The sequence below is a fragment of the Pongo abelii genome, chromosome 9, assembly GCF_028885655.2.
Source record: "Pongo abelii isolate AG06213 chromosome 9, NHGRI_mPonAbe1-v2.0_pri, whole genome shotgun sequence".
NCBI lineage: Eukaryota > Metazoa > Chordata > Mammalia > Primates > Hominidae > Pongo > Pongo abelii.
In genome coordinates this window covers 88,318,837-88,336,338 of record NC_071994.2, presented here as the reverse complement: position 1 = coordinate 88,336,338, position 17,502 = coordinate 88,318,837, and positions in this window count along the sequence as shown.

Here is a 17,502-nt window from a genome sequence, read left to right as displayed (position 1 = left end):
GTGAGAACAGACTTCTGTTGGAGAAAGGGAAATGCTTGATGCTGCTAATTAACTGTGGGAGGAAAGGAAGCCCTCTCCAGACACCAAAAATACCAAATAAGAACATTATAAAAAGCAGCCTTTGTACCAGCCAGCCACATCATTCAGCCCAGCCCAGGCTGGGGCTGGAGGCAAAAATAACAACTCTCGCAGCCACTAAGTTCCTGCATCCCAAGTGGGCACCTCGGGAGGTCATGCCCTGAGTGAATGTCTCCTAGAGGAGGGGGTTCCAGGACGGTGGTGGGAGTCCGGCTGCCTTCCCAGCTGGCCTTTGGCAAACCACAGGAAGCTGCCTGAAGCTGGCATGTTTATAAGGTGACTTGTGAGACTTCCTTAGAATAGCAACAGGCCTGTTTCATAACTTAAAAGCCAAAGAGTGTGTGTCCATGGAGGTATGAGGTGGAGCTGCAGGACCTTACTTTAGAGTATGGGTAATCTCACTAAGGCAGGTCGCTTTCCCACCCTGTGCTTATCAATTTAGGGGCTGATCCTCACTCTGCAGATGGGACTATCTTAAACAGAGAAGTGTCACCTTCCAGCCAGCCCAAATCCCTGAGGCTTGATTGCTACAGGGCTGAACTGAGTTTGAGTATCTGGGAGACTCAGGGTCCAGCGGGGAGTCTGTTGGGGAGGGCTGGGGTTGCTTCAAGAATTGGGATTTGTTCACAAGTAGGAGGGCAGTCAGGCTTTTTGGCTGGGACCTTAAGCTCAAGAGGCTGCAGAATTTGGCTGCTGACCAGTACAGGGGAATGAGGTGAAACCTGAGGGTGGCCTTAGAATGGAGGATTAAGGACCTTATAATTTGAAAGCTGTCAGAGCTACATTGGAGGCTCTTGGAGGGCATGTTTACAGGGTCTGCCTTATTTTATAGGAGCAGGGACTGATTCCCAAGACTCTAAATTGCCAAAACCAGGAAGTTGGGGTACTAGGATTTCATACCAGGCAAGTTTCCCAGTCTCTCACTCCAATAACATTTTTGCATCTGGGCAGACAAAGGGGAGATTCCGCCACAATAATACCACATGTACAGGACCCTTGGCAGCTGCGCGTGTGGTGGCACATCCCTTTCCCTCCTTTCCTGTTTATATAGGATCTCCTTTATAGACTCTTCAAGTGTCAGAGCTGAAAAGATTTTAGAAGCCATGTAGACCAATTATTTTATATAACAGGAAAGGAAACAGAGAACCAGAGAAAAATGACTGGCACAAGGGCATATAGCTAGTTAGTAATCACTAGTATTGAAGCCAGTTTTGTTGACAACCAGTCCAGGGCTTTTTCCATAACACCAGGCCCTTTATAACAAATAACATTCATATATCAGGGGCTTCTACCCATTCCATACTGTATTTCCCATTTTACTGTCTTCCATGGAGAGTACCTTGAACTGTACCTTGCTCATGGTTAAACTACTTTCTGAAAAGTTTCCAATATTTGGTGTTTTGACAAATAAATAAATAAATAAATAAAATAAAACCCTATTAGGTTAGAGAGAAAGAGGTTATCACAGCCAGAGGCTGCCCATGTGAAATGTGACTGGGTGGAAGAGCAAATTCCCAGAGTCTAAGGCCTTGCTGCTCAAAGTTGTCCATGGACCAGTAAGCATGGGTATCACCAGGGAGTCCCACCCAGATCTGTGGAATCAAAACCTGCATTTTAACAAGAGCCTACATGATGTGACTAAGTTTGAGTAGTACCTCTCTGAGGCAAGGCTCTGCAAAAATTCCTTCTCTTCCTCTTCCTCCCCAAATGCTTAACCCTCTACCACCTCCCTCTTGCTCCTTTCTTCCACATGCTCTGTCCCCAGTTTTACTATGTTAATCTGGTTCCGCCTTTTCTTGAAATTTTAAAGCCACAAAGGGGTGGAAGAGGGGGTGGGGAGGGGGGACTGGATGCATTTTAAAAGGGGACTGAAAATGGAGACTTTTGAGAAAAATAAAATATGGCCAATTGTGAAGATCTTTTGCAGCTCCAATGTCACGTTGTTAATGTTGAAATATAAACATCTACTATGTTTATATTGGCTTACTTGTAAAATCATCAACTTTGGTTATATTTAGGAATTTGATGGCTTGGAAAGCACACTGAAAAACTCTGAGAACAAAAATATTTTTCCCCTTAACTTTATGGAAAATAAGAAAATCTCTTTCAAAAAAAACAATTCCAAGAACGTCTTTTCTCTACTTTCTTTATTATCCCCATCCACCATGGCACCATGGTACATTTTTTCCTCTTAGCTTTCTTGCTCTCTTTGTTCCTAGTTCAGTTTTCTCATTTCATTTACATTTTTAAAAATTGGGGTTTTCTTATTATTTATTTTTTATTTAAAAATTAGGAAATAGAGAAGTAAAAGAAAGCACAACAGAATCCCGCTGATGTAGAAACTATATAAACTTCTTATATAAAAGTATCTTAAACCTTTTTGTGCATATATTTGTTAACAAAAATGGGATAATTCAGAATATAATAATTAATATCTACTTACTTTTAAGTGGAACTATAAAATACTAACTTCTTTATATCTGTGAACATACCTCAACAACATTATTTTTGTTAAATTCTGCCATTGAAATTGTATCATGATTGATTTGGTAATATTTCTATTGCTGGATATTTAGGTACTTAAAACTTTTCACTATTAAAAGCACTACTGGGCATGGCACAGTGGTTCATGCCTATAATCTCAACAATCTGGGAGGCTGAGGCAGGAGGATTGCTTAAGGCTAGGAGTTTGAGACCAGTCTGGGCAACATAGTGAGACCCTAATCTCTATAAAAAAATTAGCTGGACATGGTGGCCCACCCCTGTGGTCCTAGCTACTCAAGAGGCTGAGGTGGGAGGACCTCTTAAGCCTGAAAGGTCAAGGCTGCAGTGAGCCATAATTGCATCACTGTGCTCCAGCCTGCAACAGAGCAAAATCCCATCTCAAACAAACAAACAAAAAAACAAAAAGGAAAAAGAAAAATAGAAAAGCAGTGAAAAGCAATACTGCATATTCTTAATGATTTACCTTAAAAAAACTATTTAAGTCATGAACACATTAAGGCATCATTACACTTGTGAAAAAAATTTAAAATAACGTGAAATGCTTTTTGACCCTCGTTGCCAGCCCTGGTTCCCTTCCTCTCCCTACTCACTTGTTCCAGCTCTCCCACTCCCACGCCAGCTTGAGGAATCCAATCATCAACCCAACTTTTGATGGGGATGCATGGGGTGCAGGGCACAGAATTAAGTGTTATAAGGATTTCAGTCAATGACACTGTCTCCACCTTAGTGAGGGAGAACAGGCATGCATTCATGGGGAGATGCAAATAACAATTACAAGCCGTACACTGTACCACTGAGCACAAGCTAAGGTTAGGCAAACTGAGCAAAGTCCCAATTACTGCTGAGTGCACATGAAGTCCTCTTCAGTCTTCAGCAGGATCACTGCTCCAGGTTTTTACTTGACCTCCTTGCCTATAATCTCTCCCTTTCAACCCATCCAGTTTACTGCTGATAAAATAATCTCAAAAGACACTCTTCTGATATGTGTGATCTTGTTCATTCCCTACTCCTCTTATTCTGCCTGCTAACCATCCCCTCATCTTCAAGACTCAGCTCAAACTTAAATTTACTCAGTATGCAGCTACTGAGCATATATTAGGTGCTAATCACCTCTTCTAAAGCTTTCCTCACTCTAGGTTCTGTGAGCAACTCCCTCCTGGCTTTTTCTCTTGTAACAGATTCTAGTTTGTTGGGATTGTTATTTTTCTGGCCTACCTCAACCCCAAACCATGAGTTCTTAAAGTATAGGACCTCCATCTTATCAATCTTGTACCCTCGCACCCAGTACAGTGCTGGGTACATAGTTGATGCTTAATATTTGTCTGCTCAACTAAAAGAATAAATAAATGAGCTTCCCAGAAATGTCCCACTGGTTCTTAATGTACTTTTAGGATTTGGAGGTTACTTCTTGCTTAGAGTAAGAAGCAACTGCATTAGGTGGCAGGAGCGGAGGGAGCCTCTGAGGTGACATGTCCTAGCTCCTTAAAGGGACATGTTGGTTCTTGCCCCATTCTGTCTTCAGATTCTACATTTGAAACAAACAGCCTATTGCTGTCTTTGCAATATAAGAGGTACTAAGGAAGTGTTTGTTCAAAAAAATAAAGAAAAGGGGTTTTTTGTTGTTGTTGTTTTTATTTTTTGAGATGGAGTCTCTCTCTGTCGCCTAGGCTGGAGTGCAATGGCACGATCTCAGCTCACTGCAACCTCTGCCTCCTTGGTTCAAGTGATTCTCCTGCCTCAGCCTCCTGAATAGCTGGGATTACAGGCGCCCGCCACCTCGCCCAGCTAACTTTTGTATTTTTAGTAGAGATGGGGTTTCGCCATGTTGGCCAGGCTGGTCTTGAACTCCAGACCTCAGGTGATACGCCTGCCTCAGTCTCCCACCGTGCTAGGTTTACAGGCATAAGCCACCATTCCTGGCCAAAGGAAAAGTTTTAAAAAGATCCCAACTTTCCCTAGTTAGGAATTGGAACTTTGTAAAGCTCAAACCTATTCATGTTGCCCCCTTGCCTAAATCCCTTTGGTTGTTTCCCATTGCTGTTAGGATAAAGTTCAAAATTTTAAACTTGACCAGCAAGGCCCCACATGGCATGAAGCCTGCCAACCTCACCAACATCCTGTCACATCATTCTTCTTGGATCTCTTTACACTCCAGCCCCACAAGTAATTTCTTTGTTTCTCATGGGCGCCACACGTCTTCAAAAATGCTTCTTATGTCTGGAACCCTCTCTGCTGTAACCGACACCCACACCCATGGCCTCACACTTCCCCGTGTCACCTGGCTTATTGTCCTGCATCCTCTTGTCTCAGCTTAGCTGTCACTGCCTAGGGAAGCCTCTCTGGACCACACTCTAAGTTATGTCACCCCACTGCACATTTGCATAGCACTCTGTATTTTTCCCTTATAACACTTTTTATTAGTATAACTTGATAGTTAAGTGTGTATTATTGAATGTTTTCTTCTTAATCCCCACCTCCTGATTCCAAACTATAAACTTCAGGAGGACAGGATCCATGTCTGTTCTGTTCACTACTTTATTGAAGGGGCTTTACCTACATTATTTCATTTAGTTGAACAATCCTGCAAAGCAGATATCCTCATCCTTATTTGGCAGATGTGATAGTGATGTGTGAAGCTGATAGACTTGTGTGATAACGTCAAGATTTGAGCATGGTTCCATCCATATTTCTAAAGGGCTAGAAGTTTGTTTATTTGGGTTTTGGATTATCAAGACCTGAACTCGAAGTCCCCCTGAAATACAGTCCCAGTTCCACCACTTTCTAATTTTATTTTATTTATTTATTTTTGAGATAGAGTCTCATTCTGTTGCCCAGGCTGGAGTACAGTGGTGCGATCTCGGCTCACTGCAACCTCTGCCTCCTGGGTTCAAGTGATTCTACTGCCTCAGCCTCCCAAGTAGCCGGGATTACAGGTGCTTGCTACCACGCCTGGCTAATTTTTGTATTTTTAGTAGAGATGGGGTTTCACCATGTTTGCCAGGCTGGTCTCGAACTCCTGATCTCAGGTGATCTGCCCGCCTCAGCCTCCCAAAGTGCTGGGATTACAGGTGTGAACCACTGCGCCCGGCTCTAATTTTGTAATTCTAAGTGAGCCTCTTCATATATATAATAGGGATAATATTACTTATTTTATCTATCTCATAATATTCTTTAGAGGATCAAATGAAATAATAGATATGAAGTGCATGGTAGACTATAATCCACTCTATGAATATAAGTGAAACAAGTAGTTTTTTAAAAAACATTTTTGCAACTTCCACATCCCAGGTTCAAGCGATTCTTATGCCTCAGCCTCCCAAGTAGCTAGGTTTACAGGAGCACACTGCCAGGCCTGGCTAATTTTTAGTAGAGACAGGGTTTTACCATGTTGGCCAGGCTGGTCTCAAACTCCTGACCTTAGGTGATCTACCCACCTCGGATTTGACCTTCCAAAGTGCTGGGATTACAGGCATGAGCTACCATGCCCGGCCTCAAGCAACATTTTTTATCAGGCTCAAGCCTATAACGGCTGCTGCTTATCTGGCTGGCCGCTCTGGATATGAGTTTCTTGAATAAAATTGTCAGTGTGGAGACACTGAGTCCAGATGTCTCTGTACATTATCTAGGGGAGGTTGTTAGCACAGGACTGAAATTGACAACAAAAAGATTAATTTTGAATGACTGCATCCATTTTACAGAATGAGAACTATACATTTAGTTTTTTCATAATGTAGATAAGGCCAATAAAGAATATGCAGTGGAGTTCTAGTATGTAACCTCTAGTCCCTGCTCACCAAGGAATAGACGAAATGGTTAGTTAAGTGTAGTTAATGATTAGCATTAATGGTTAAGCACTTAGGCTTTGGAGTCAGACATTTGAGTTCAATTCTCTCAGCTCTACATTTACCAACAAGGAGAACTTGGGCAGGTTACTTCTCTACAGCTTCATTTCTACATCTGCAAAATAGATCTACCCCTCAAATTGTTATAAATACTAAAACTAATAAAGTAAGTGCCTGCACATAGGAAGCCCTCCATAAATTTGGAGAGTTATTGCCATCCCAGTCCTCTTTCTTTCTTGGCTTGCTGATCCCTGTGCACCTATTTCTTGCATGTTTCTTCCATTCTAATTGGAATAATGATTTTCAGGTGTCAGGGTCTTAAATACTAATGACTGAGAACACTGCCTCTCAGTCTGCATCTGGTCCCAGCAAAGCCAGCTTTGTATGTAAAGAGGAGATCTCTCCTCTTACGCTCTTTGCACAGTGACTCTCACTAGTTTCTTGTGCTTCTGGGGAAGCTTCTCCTATTCATGTAGAGCAGAAAGTTTTTCTATTCGTATTTGAGAAACTGCATGTCTTGACTCAGCTACTTTTGACTGGCACACTATGGGTGGGAGGATTTTTATTCTCTTTGGCTTTGGACACCAAGAGGATGTGCAATTTGGAGCCACAGTGAAAAAGGGGTTTTACTGTTCAGTCACTGCAAGGCTACTATTAATATCACATAGGCTACATAAGATTTGATTCATTATTAAACTTAAGAAGGAAGTCTTTCTGCAATTTTGGACTAGGAGCCGGAAATTCCAGCTATAGCGTTATATTCTGGTTTGTGTGTGTGCTTTCACTTGGCATTTTTTGAGACACTATCGTATTCTATTCTCTGGAAGACTACAAAGATGAATGGCATCTTCCCCTCAACAGAACTTGCAAGCCTGTGTAGGAGATAAAAACACAAATAATGGGAGGGAGGGAACAAGTATGGGAGGAAGGACATTCTGAGAGGGGCCCCCTCTTTTCTGGATTGGGATTCATGTGTACAGGGTGGTAAAGTAAGAGAGTGAAAAGATGTCAGGCTCTGTGCGTACAGGGCGGTAAAGTAAGAGAGTGAAAAGATGTCAGGCTCTGTGCATCACCACACTGGGCCTGAATCTTATTAAAGTTACCCTGAGCAACCCACTTGCCCTTTCTGAACCAGTTTTCTCATGTGAAAACCGAATAATCATGCTTACCACATAAGATTTGTTGTGCAGATTGAGTGAGATAGAGTACATAAAGTGCCAAGCACAATGCCAGGCTAATTGTAGATAATATTAGCCACATGGATAAAATTATGATTAATAGGCCAGGCGTGGTGGCTTACTCCTGTAATCCCGGCACTTTGGGAGGCCAAGGCAGGTGGATCACCTGAGGTTGGGAGTTCGAGACCAACCTGATCAACATGGAGAAACCTCGTCTCCACTAAAAATACAAAATTAACCGGGTGTGGTGGCACATGCCTGTAATCCCAGCTACTCAGGAGGCTGAGGCAGAAAAATCAGTTGAACCCAGGAGGTGGAGGCTGCAGTGAGACAAGATCTCGCCATTGCACTCCAGCAAGAGTGAAACTCTGTCTCAAAAAAAAAATTATGATTAATATCCAAAAGCGTAGATAGTATTAATAAATCTTGTCAGTATATAGGGGCAGTGGATGAGGCGTAATGAAAGAGACCTTAACTCTCATCCTAGTAACATGGTGGCCATGGACCATCTTCCCAGATACACAACTCTGCTGTACCAGTAAATGCGAAGTGCTTCCTGCTAAATATCTGCCACTCTTCTGACACAGATAGTGATATCCTGTGGTCACTTCCCTCCCCTGGTCATATGTTAGGTAGTGGTTTCATGCACACTCCACCCAAGATGGTGGATTATCTGACAGTAACAGAGAAACAGGAAGAACAGTGGTTTCAACTGAAATAAGAGATGATTTATTTTTCAGTAAATAACTTCCATTCCCATCAGTTCCCTGACCAAACAATGTGCAAGCTGTAATGTGAAATGATAAGGAAGCCAAGGCACAGCTTTTGGAAAAGCTGAAAGCCTCTTTAATATTGGATGCAAATTCTGTCAACTGTAGCATGCCGAATAAGATGATGGCCAAAGAGAACTGTGGTCAGGATAATGACTACAGCAGACAGTGGAAGGAGGAAAGGCGCCTGGCACCATGCCTGTAAGTGCAACTGCGCTTCCCTCAATAAAACTGCTGCTTTGCACTAAAATCTCACATTTGGTTTGACCAAGGTAGGAAAAGTGATCCAGATTAGAATAGTCACTCAGTAGAAGCTAACCCAGGTCATTTACTATAAAACTCCTTGATTTATGGGAAATATGGAGTTTCTAGTAGGAAAAAATGAGGCCATAGGTGATACCATGGTTGTTATTCATTAGAAATACCACTATGGACTTTCTTAGGTTTCCAAAAGTATTATTCTTACAGGGAAATTGTAACATCTAAAGGCTGCATTGGCGTTAATATGGTCGTATCTATGTTCATCATGATGACCATAATAATGGTACCATTTTTGAGCTTTCAGCTTAGGTCATGGAGATTTGCTTCTGAGGACCCCCAGCTTTGGTTAAAACTGTACAAGCCCTGGAGAGGGGCTTATGTTCAGGATCTAGGCTAAAAGCTCCGTAAGGTTAGAGGCCTTTTCTATCTTCTTCAGGATGGTGTCACACACAGAGCTCAGCACAGTGTGCAGTGTAGAATGAGTGTTCAATCAATACTTGTTGCGGTATTTGATTCAACATTCATTACCTCTTTTAATCAAAGCCACCCTGAAAGCTCAATTATTAGCTCTAGTTTGCCTGCTTGTTTCAATGGTACATACAGAATTACACAAGTGATGGGGTATTGTAGAGGTGAGAGAAGGATGCTCTATAGTGGCATGATCTCTGAACTTAATGTGGGAGAATCAAGGAAAATATTGTTTCTGTGAAGGTCCTTCCACAGAGTTGGGCAGGGGAGGGTGGCTCTGTTGGCCATTTGACTAGAGAATGAGCTCAAAACCATGTTCATGGGGAGAGGGAGCATCAAGGGGAGATGTTTGGAGAATGCTTGGGCACCCTAACAACCATCCTCACATAGCCAGGGCCCATTCAGAATGGAAGAGACTGTCTTGTCCTGTATAGGCCCAAAGGGCAGAACACAATACAAGTTTTAGGGAAAGTGATTTTGGCTCCACACAGGGAAGAACATTTAACCTTCCTGCTGTTCAGAAATAGAATAGATCACCTTGGAGGCAGTAAATCCTCTGTCATTGCAGGTGTCCAAGGAGGAATCACATGATCACTTGAGAGGGATATTGGGAAAGGGATTTAAACATTGACTAAGAGGAGAAAGGCATTGGGTTAAATGAACATCTCCTTTGGGTCTCCTGTATTCTATGATTCTATAATCTTTATTTGAAATTTGTGAATATGGCATTCAAAAATGAATGTATTTAAAAGGAAACTAAGTGGTAGGTTAGGTCCAATTGTGTGAGTCTACAAAATCCCCTAGGACAGAATCTCCATCTGTGTGACAGAGCACTGTGTTCCTAGAACCCATGCTGATGCCTGGCACATGGCATACCTTTATTAACATGTGTTAAATGAATCACTGGAATTCTGGATATGCTAAGGACTTATGCTGTGAGCTCCTCCTTCCCAAGATGTCATGGAGTGAGATAGGAACGAAAACTGAACCCAGATCAACCTTCCTGTTCCCCTTTCCTATGTACAGAAGTTTGGTCTAGAGGGAAATATTTGCACTTACTTGTGGCTTAAATGTTTGACTCACATAGTTTCTTCCTCTGGAGAAATGCCTCAATGTGTGTATTTTCTGTTGGCCCCACAGCTCAGAAGCTGTTGTGAGTAAACCACACAGAAGCCAACTTGTGGAACGCTAGGACGAGAGGTCCGGCAGGGGCCTGAGGGATGCCCTACTCTGTGATATGCCAGAGCAAAGGGACATAAAATAACAGGCAGAAAACCATAATCCAATATGTGAAGTCACCCCAGAGGTGACCCTGGAGAAACCCCAGAGATAAGTGTGTCTAGCAGTGTGTCTGGCATCTCTTAAGGGCCCAATACAGCATATTGAACGAATGAACAAATCCAGAAGGAGTGCTGGACTAGGAATCAGGAAGCCTGCACTCCCCTCTGGATCTATGTGTCACTGACTGTGTGACCTTATGCTCTCTTGCTGTTGTTTGGGACTATCAGGCATTTAAACAACTGTCATATTTGGGGGATACCAGTTATAGAGACAGAAGAGCTTATTTGTCTCAGCTAGTTGGAAATGGGAAGTGGGTGGCTTCAAGGGCCACTTTTACAAAGTAGAGTAAGTAGGATTGTGTGTATACTTGGATGTGAAATGTGAAGAAAGGAAGGTGGTCCAAAGCAACTCCTAGATTTCTGACTTGGGCAGCTGGTGGATGGCAGCAACGTTTACTGAGATGGGAACAAGCAAGTGGCCACGGGTTTGAGAGGAATCTGATGATGGGCACCTTGTACTCCCAAAGCCCACATATTCAGAAAGACTCTGGCCCTTTGGCTCTTTCCCTACCTCTGTGACTCTGAAAATAGGCCCTCTGCATGAGAGGGATGGGCCACTGCAAGGCAGGCAGCTCCAAACGTGATGAAGCCTCAGGTTATGCTTCCTGGTGCTGGAGTGCTTCATGGGGCTGGAGTAACTCGGCCCTAATTCCCTCATCCATCTTTTTTCTTATTGCTAAAGCAGCTCCAGAAGGCAAATATGGAGATCTGGGACCCACAAGCCTAAAATGATAAAGAAAAGAAGAGAACCAGGGGTGGCGTCAAGATTAGAAGCTGGTTTCCTGCCAGAGCTTTGCTTCCTTTAATGCATTCGCCCACACTCTCCTTGTTTTTCAAAGACCAACTGCAGGCTTGACTCCTGCAGCCATGTCAGTGCCACTAGGCCTTGGTGCCGAATAAATAAAACCAGAAGGAAAAAATACAGTTCTCTGAGGACTGGGGATGGCTGGGAGCATCCAGCTTAGTGTCAAACTGAGGAAATGGTAGGATGGGAATCGATATGTAATCAAGAGAACAGATCTCCCATGGACACAGACACCACCCTTATCTGAGCTTCATTTCAGTACTGCAGGCCTGGGTAGAGTCAGCTGACCCCAAAAGCACTGTGCTGGAGAATAGAGAATGACTGTCATTCTATGGTGCCTTCTGAATATCACTGCATAGACAGCATGCACTCTTTACAACAGCAGAAAGAGACATAAAAGAGACAAGGGTGGGGAGAGCAAATGTAAAAATATGAGAAATTATGCCCTTCATCTTTAATTTTTATTATTATTATTATTTTGAGACAGAGTCTTGCTCTGTTGCCCAGGCAGTAGTGCAGTGGCATGATTATGGCTCACTGCAGCCTCAAACTCCTGGGCTCAAAAGATCCTCCTGCTTCAGCTTCCTACATAGCTAGGACTACAAGCGTGTGTTACCACACCCAGTTAATTTTTTTTTTTTTTCCATTTTTTGTAGAGATGAGGTCTCACTACGTTCCCCAGGCTGGTTTTGAACTTCTGGCCTCAAGCAATCCTCCTTGGCCTTTTAAAGCACTGGGATTACAGGCATGAGTGACCACACCAGGCCTTCTTTTTTTTGAGACAAGGTGTGGCTCTGTTGCCCAGGCTGGAGTGCAGTGGTGCGATCTCGGCTCACTGCAACCTCCGCCTCCTGGGTTCAAACCATCCTCCCACCTCAGCCTCCCAAGTAGCTGGGATTATAGGCACACACCACCATGCCTGGCTAATTTTTGTATTTTTGATAGAGATAGGGTTTTCCCATGTTGCCCAGGCTGCTCTCCAACTCCTGGGCTCAAGTGATCCTCCTGCCTTGGCCTCCCCAAGTGCTGGGATTACAGGCAAGAGCCACTGTACCCAGCCCTCCAGCCTTCATTTTTAAAAAGAATAAGTTTTATTTTTCTTTCTAATTACAAAAACAACATATACTCATGGTAGACAATCTAAGAAATACAGAGACCTAAAATAAAGAATCAACTGTAATCCCACTAACCACTCTTGCTATTTGATGAATATTTGAATATTTACTGAATGCTGACTGTCTGAGGCACCCTAACAATCCTAAGGCTCAGGTAGTAAAATTATTCCCCTTTAATTAACGAAAGAACTGAGATTCAGTGAGGTTAAGATTTGCCTAAAAACACACAGCTGATACGTGGTAGAGTGTGGATTTGAACCTGGTTCTGTATCCCAATTTTCTCACAATATTTCATTTGTCTTGATCTACCAAGATTTGTCTTGGTATTTGCCTTGATACCAGAGATGATGGCACATCATCAAACAATCCCAATTTTCAAATGGGGAATACTTCAAAGCAAAAAGATACTGCATGAAGATGTTTCAAAAATGCGTTTTGTCTTTCAGGTCTTGTCACAGTTATTGCAATTTTGTAAAATCATTCATTGCGAAAGTGGTGTTTTGATTCTTTGCCCTTTCCGGCAACCAGAACAGAAAGCAACTTCCCTTCTATCATTTGGCCTGAGGCTTCTTTCTGCTTCTGCCCAAGGCAGACTGTGGTTAGCACTCAGTGCTTAACCTCTTCCTCCTGCATGTCCCTCTGAAGTAATAAATTTTTGTTTTGACACTTTGCATATAATGGACCCTAAAAATCAAGCCAATAAGGAGCAGCCCAGAAAGGAAGACAGTGCCATAGTCTTACCTGTGTTTTAGGGAGGTTAGTTTTGTAGCCGTGCAAGGGCTGGCTTGATTAGGAGATCTTAGAGTCAGAGAAATTGGTTATCACTTTTAAAAAATGAACAAATGACATGGGTAACAACCTTACCCCATTCATAAACTTCACCATCTCTCACCACATCTCTGTGTCCAGCCCCATTCCTGAATTCCTCATCTGACCCTCATTTCATCCTGACATTAAGGAAATTATCTACACAGATTATTTGATGATTTTTTAAAAGCTGAAAATTTAATAATTTATTCTTTACAGTAATGAATTAAGTCTGAACACTGAAATATCACTGGCACTAAAATTACCTCAGTAAAACATCATGTACCCAATGCCCAATCCTGACTACCCAGTTTTGTTCCCCAGCCAGTCTAGCCCTGACAGTTTTAGACACTTCCTGCACATTCTCCACCATTAACCAGCTCTAGCTCTTCCTGGTAACTCTACAGTGGCTCTCAACATAGAATTGTCATTAAATGTGGAAACTTTGGTTATCTTTATTTTTATATTTATTTATTGATTGATTGATTTTTTGAGACAGAGTCTCACTCTTGTCGTCCAGTCTAGAGTGCAGTGGCACAGTCTTGGCTCGCTGCAACCTCTGTCTCTGGGTTCAAGCAATTCTCCTGCCTCAGCCTCTCCAGTAGCTGGGTTTACAGGCATGTGCCACCATGCCTGGCTAATTTTGTATTTTTAGTAGAGATAGGGTTTCACCATGTTGGCCAGGCTGGTCTCGAACTTCTGACTTCAGGTGATCCACCTGCCTCGGCTTCCCAAAGTGCTAGGATTACAGGCCTGAGCCACTGCATCTAGCCAGAGATCAATTTTTTAAAATTCTGCATATGAGTGAGAACATGTGCTGTTTGTCTTTCTATGTCTGGCTTATTTCACTTAACATGTTTTCCAGATTCATCCATGTTGTTGCAAATGGCAGGATTTCGTTATTTCTTGTGGCTGAATAGTATTCCTTTGTGGTATATATATACATATATATATATATATATATATGTATATATATACCACATTTTCTTTATCCATATTCATCCATTGTTGAACACTTAGGTTGATTCCATATCTTGGCAATTGTGAATAATGCTGTAGTAAACATGGGAGTGCAGATATCTCTTCAATTTACTGATTTCATTTCCTTTGTGTATATACCTAGTAGTGAGATTGTTGGATCACATGGTAGTTCTATTCTTAATTTTTTGAGGAACTTTTAATACTGTTTTCCATAATGGCTGTACTAATTTAAGCAGTGGGAACTTTGGAACCAAGCTGTCTGAATTCAAATCTCATCTTTACCAGTTTGCATGTGACTTTGGGCAAGTTAATTACCCCCTGCCTCAGTTTCCTTGTTTACAAAATGCAGAAATAGTATCTATTTTATAAGGTGATTGTGAGATCAAATACTTGTAAAGCTGTTGCTTGTAAAGCTCTTAGAATATGGCCTGGCATATTGTAAGCACATTGTAAATGTTAGCTATCAAGACAAATGGAGTCGTCTGTCCATCTTGTCATCTCAAGGGTCAGTGGTCAAGATATATTTCTTAAAAATTATTTTAAATTTTAATGGTTTTCCTATTTTATTTATTGGCATTGCAGAGTAATTTTTGTTGCACATGCACAGTAGTTTGTTTACAAATTATACATTAAATAGATTTGTATGGGCTTGTCTAGAAATCTTAACCATTTATAACATTGTGTGTAATATACATATCTCTATCTATCTAAATGTATATTTGTATGCACACACACAAACACTTTTTACAGTAGATTTTTGGACACAGATTTTATGAACTATATCCAGCTTATTTTATAAACTTATTTTTCTTCTATTTATTTTTCATTTTCCAGAGGTTGGGCTCATAAAGCATTGTCAAGACTTGAGGTGGCCTTGAATAGCATACTAGAATTTTGTATTTTATTCCCTGTGTTATAAGGATATGCCCAGAAAGGAAGAGAGGGCCATACTGTAACCTGTGTTTTAGGGAGGTTAGTTTTGTAGCAGTGCAAAGGCTGGCTTGATAATGAGATCTTGGAGACAGAGAGATTGGTTAAAAGGCAGTTAGAATAACTCAGTCTGAGAACCTCAATTAATGTGCTGGACAAGAGGGAATACATGTAAGAATAATCTGGGGATAGAATCAAGAGGACTCAAGAATGTAGTGGTGAAATGGTGGAGAGAATTCCAAAGGCTTTCAGTTTCAGTTGATGAGAGGCCGGTGAAACCATTAGGAAAGACAGCCTTCTCTATTACTGCCTAAATACAGAAGGGATTCAGAATTTTCAAGGAGAGGTAGAGGTAGAGACTGTAAAAGGTCAGAATATAAAGCAAGCCTATTCCTCTGCTCAAAAAACTTGGCATCTGAACCTAAAACTAAACAAAGTTGGAATCTTTTGTTTAAAAAAAAAGGAACATATTTAGTTGATAATGATTTTCACTGATGATTCATTTGACCATGATAATCAAACACATTAAATGTTACATTCCAGGCAGTATCAGGTAGATGCTAAGTTGTGAAGCAACACACTTTTTCATCCCTGCAGATCTGAAAGTTTACCTTTTCCAATAGAGTAGCCAGAGCTCTGGAAAGAAACAAACAAGGCCACAAGTGCCCCAACTACATCCTTTTCAAGATGCGAATGCTTTCCCCTTCCACCCAAGACTCTCAGAGCCTGTGTGTTCAGTAGGCAAAGAACGAGACGACACGATGCCTTGGTCCAAGACTGCATGGGCAGTTAACTGTGCAGCAGGGAACGGCTGAGGCCTCCAGCCCAGAAATGGTGTGCTCTTACTAAACCACACTTCTCTCCCACCTCCCTCCCAAAAACTCCAGCTCGCATAGGGAGAGTTTCTGAGAATGAAGCTTTTCTATATTGTATCTATGGGTTCTCTTACCGTGTTAGCTAAGTCAGAAATCCAGATGCATGACAAATACAGTGGTACTAATGGTGACTAAGGGACAGATATATATATATTTTTTTCTTGGCTCACTGCAACTTCTGCCTCCTGGGTTCAAGTGATTCTCCTGCCTCAGCCTCCTGAGCAGCTGGGATTACAGGCACATGCCAGCATGCCTAGCTAATTTTTGTATTTTTAGTAGAGACAGGGTTTCACCATGTTGGTCAGGCTGGTCTTGAACTACTGACCTTGTGATCCACCCACCTCGGCCTCCCAAGGGAGATAGATTTTTTAAGACACTGGGAAAAACCTAGAGTGTGTAGTTGCCATAATAAAAATATATCATTTAAAAGACTGATTCCACAAATATTTATTCAGCACCTACCAGGTGTCAGGCACTGTTGTAGGCACTGGGTAACAGAGTAGTGAAGAAAACACACAATATATTATGTAATGGGAATGGGCACCCCACTGGGTGGTGTGTTGGGACTTAGGATCAGGTCTATCAAGTTAAAGGTATGACCCAATGAGAACACGATTGGGCACGTAATTGTATCGCAGATTTTTAACTTCTACTTGAATTTCAATAGTAAAAGAGGATCACTTTGAACCCTGCTTGACTTATCAGTAATATATCCCTAACTCCCAGTGAAAAGTCATCTCTCCCTTCTCTGAGCTCTCCTCTCCATCGTTTGATCCTCTGAAAAACACTGGATCATTCTACCATGCATTATAATGATTTATGCATGTCTTATCAGCCTTTGTAGACTCCTTCAAAGCAGGTGTTGCTTCTCTCTCTAGATCCCTCTCCTGACACTGGACATTGCCCTCATTCCCTTCTCTTCTCCACCCCCCTTCATCACATACTTGGAACTCCTTGCACACAGAACTCTCTGTTGTTGCCAGTATATGACAGACTCTGTTCCAGCCAGCCCTTTGCCATTATACACACAGTTCTCTGTGATGGAACACTCTTTCCTTCTTAATTTCCTGGGAAAACTGTGACTTCTCTTCAAATAATCAGCTCAGAAGCTACTTCCTCAGTTAAGTTCCCTATGACTTCTCTAGGCAATGTGTGGTCATGTCCTTTTGCCCTTGCAAGGCTCTAGGCATATCTCTGTTAGTTCACTTATCATTCTGGTTTTTTTTACAATGTTTGTTTTTTGGTCTATAAGCCCTGGGCGGAGTCCTCGTTTTATCTATCTATGCCTCTAAGTCCTTGCATCTGTGCCTGGAAGAGGCCTTCAGTGAAAGTGTGCTGAGCAATTGACTTGCCTTCTGAAATACCAAGAAGGTATCCACATGACTCTAAGGCTCTCCTGTCTGCCAAGCACCCCACCACTCCCACCAAAAAGCACATTCGTCAATTGCTAGAAATTCTCCCCAGTACTCACTCCTTGGCTTGAAGGCACTGAGACTTCTGTTAGAATCCAAATGTTAAGCTGTGGATAGAGCACTGGATGGACAGCA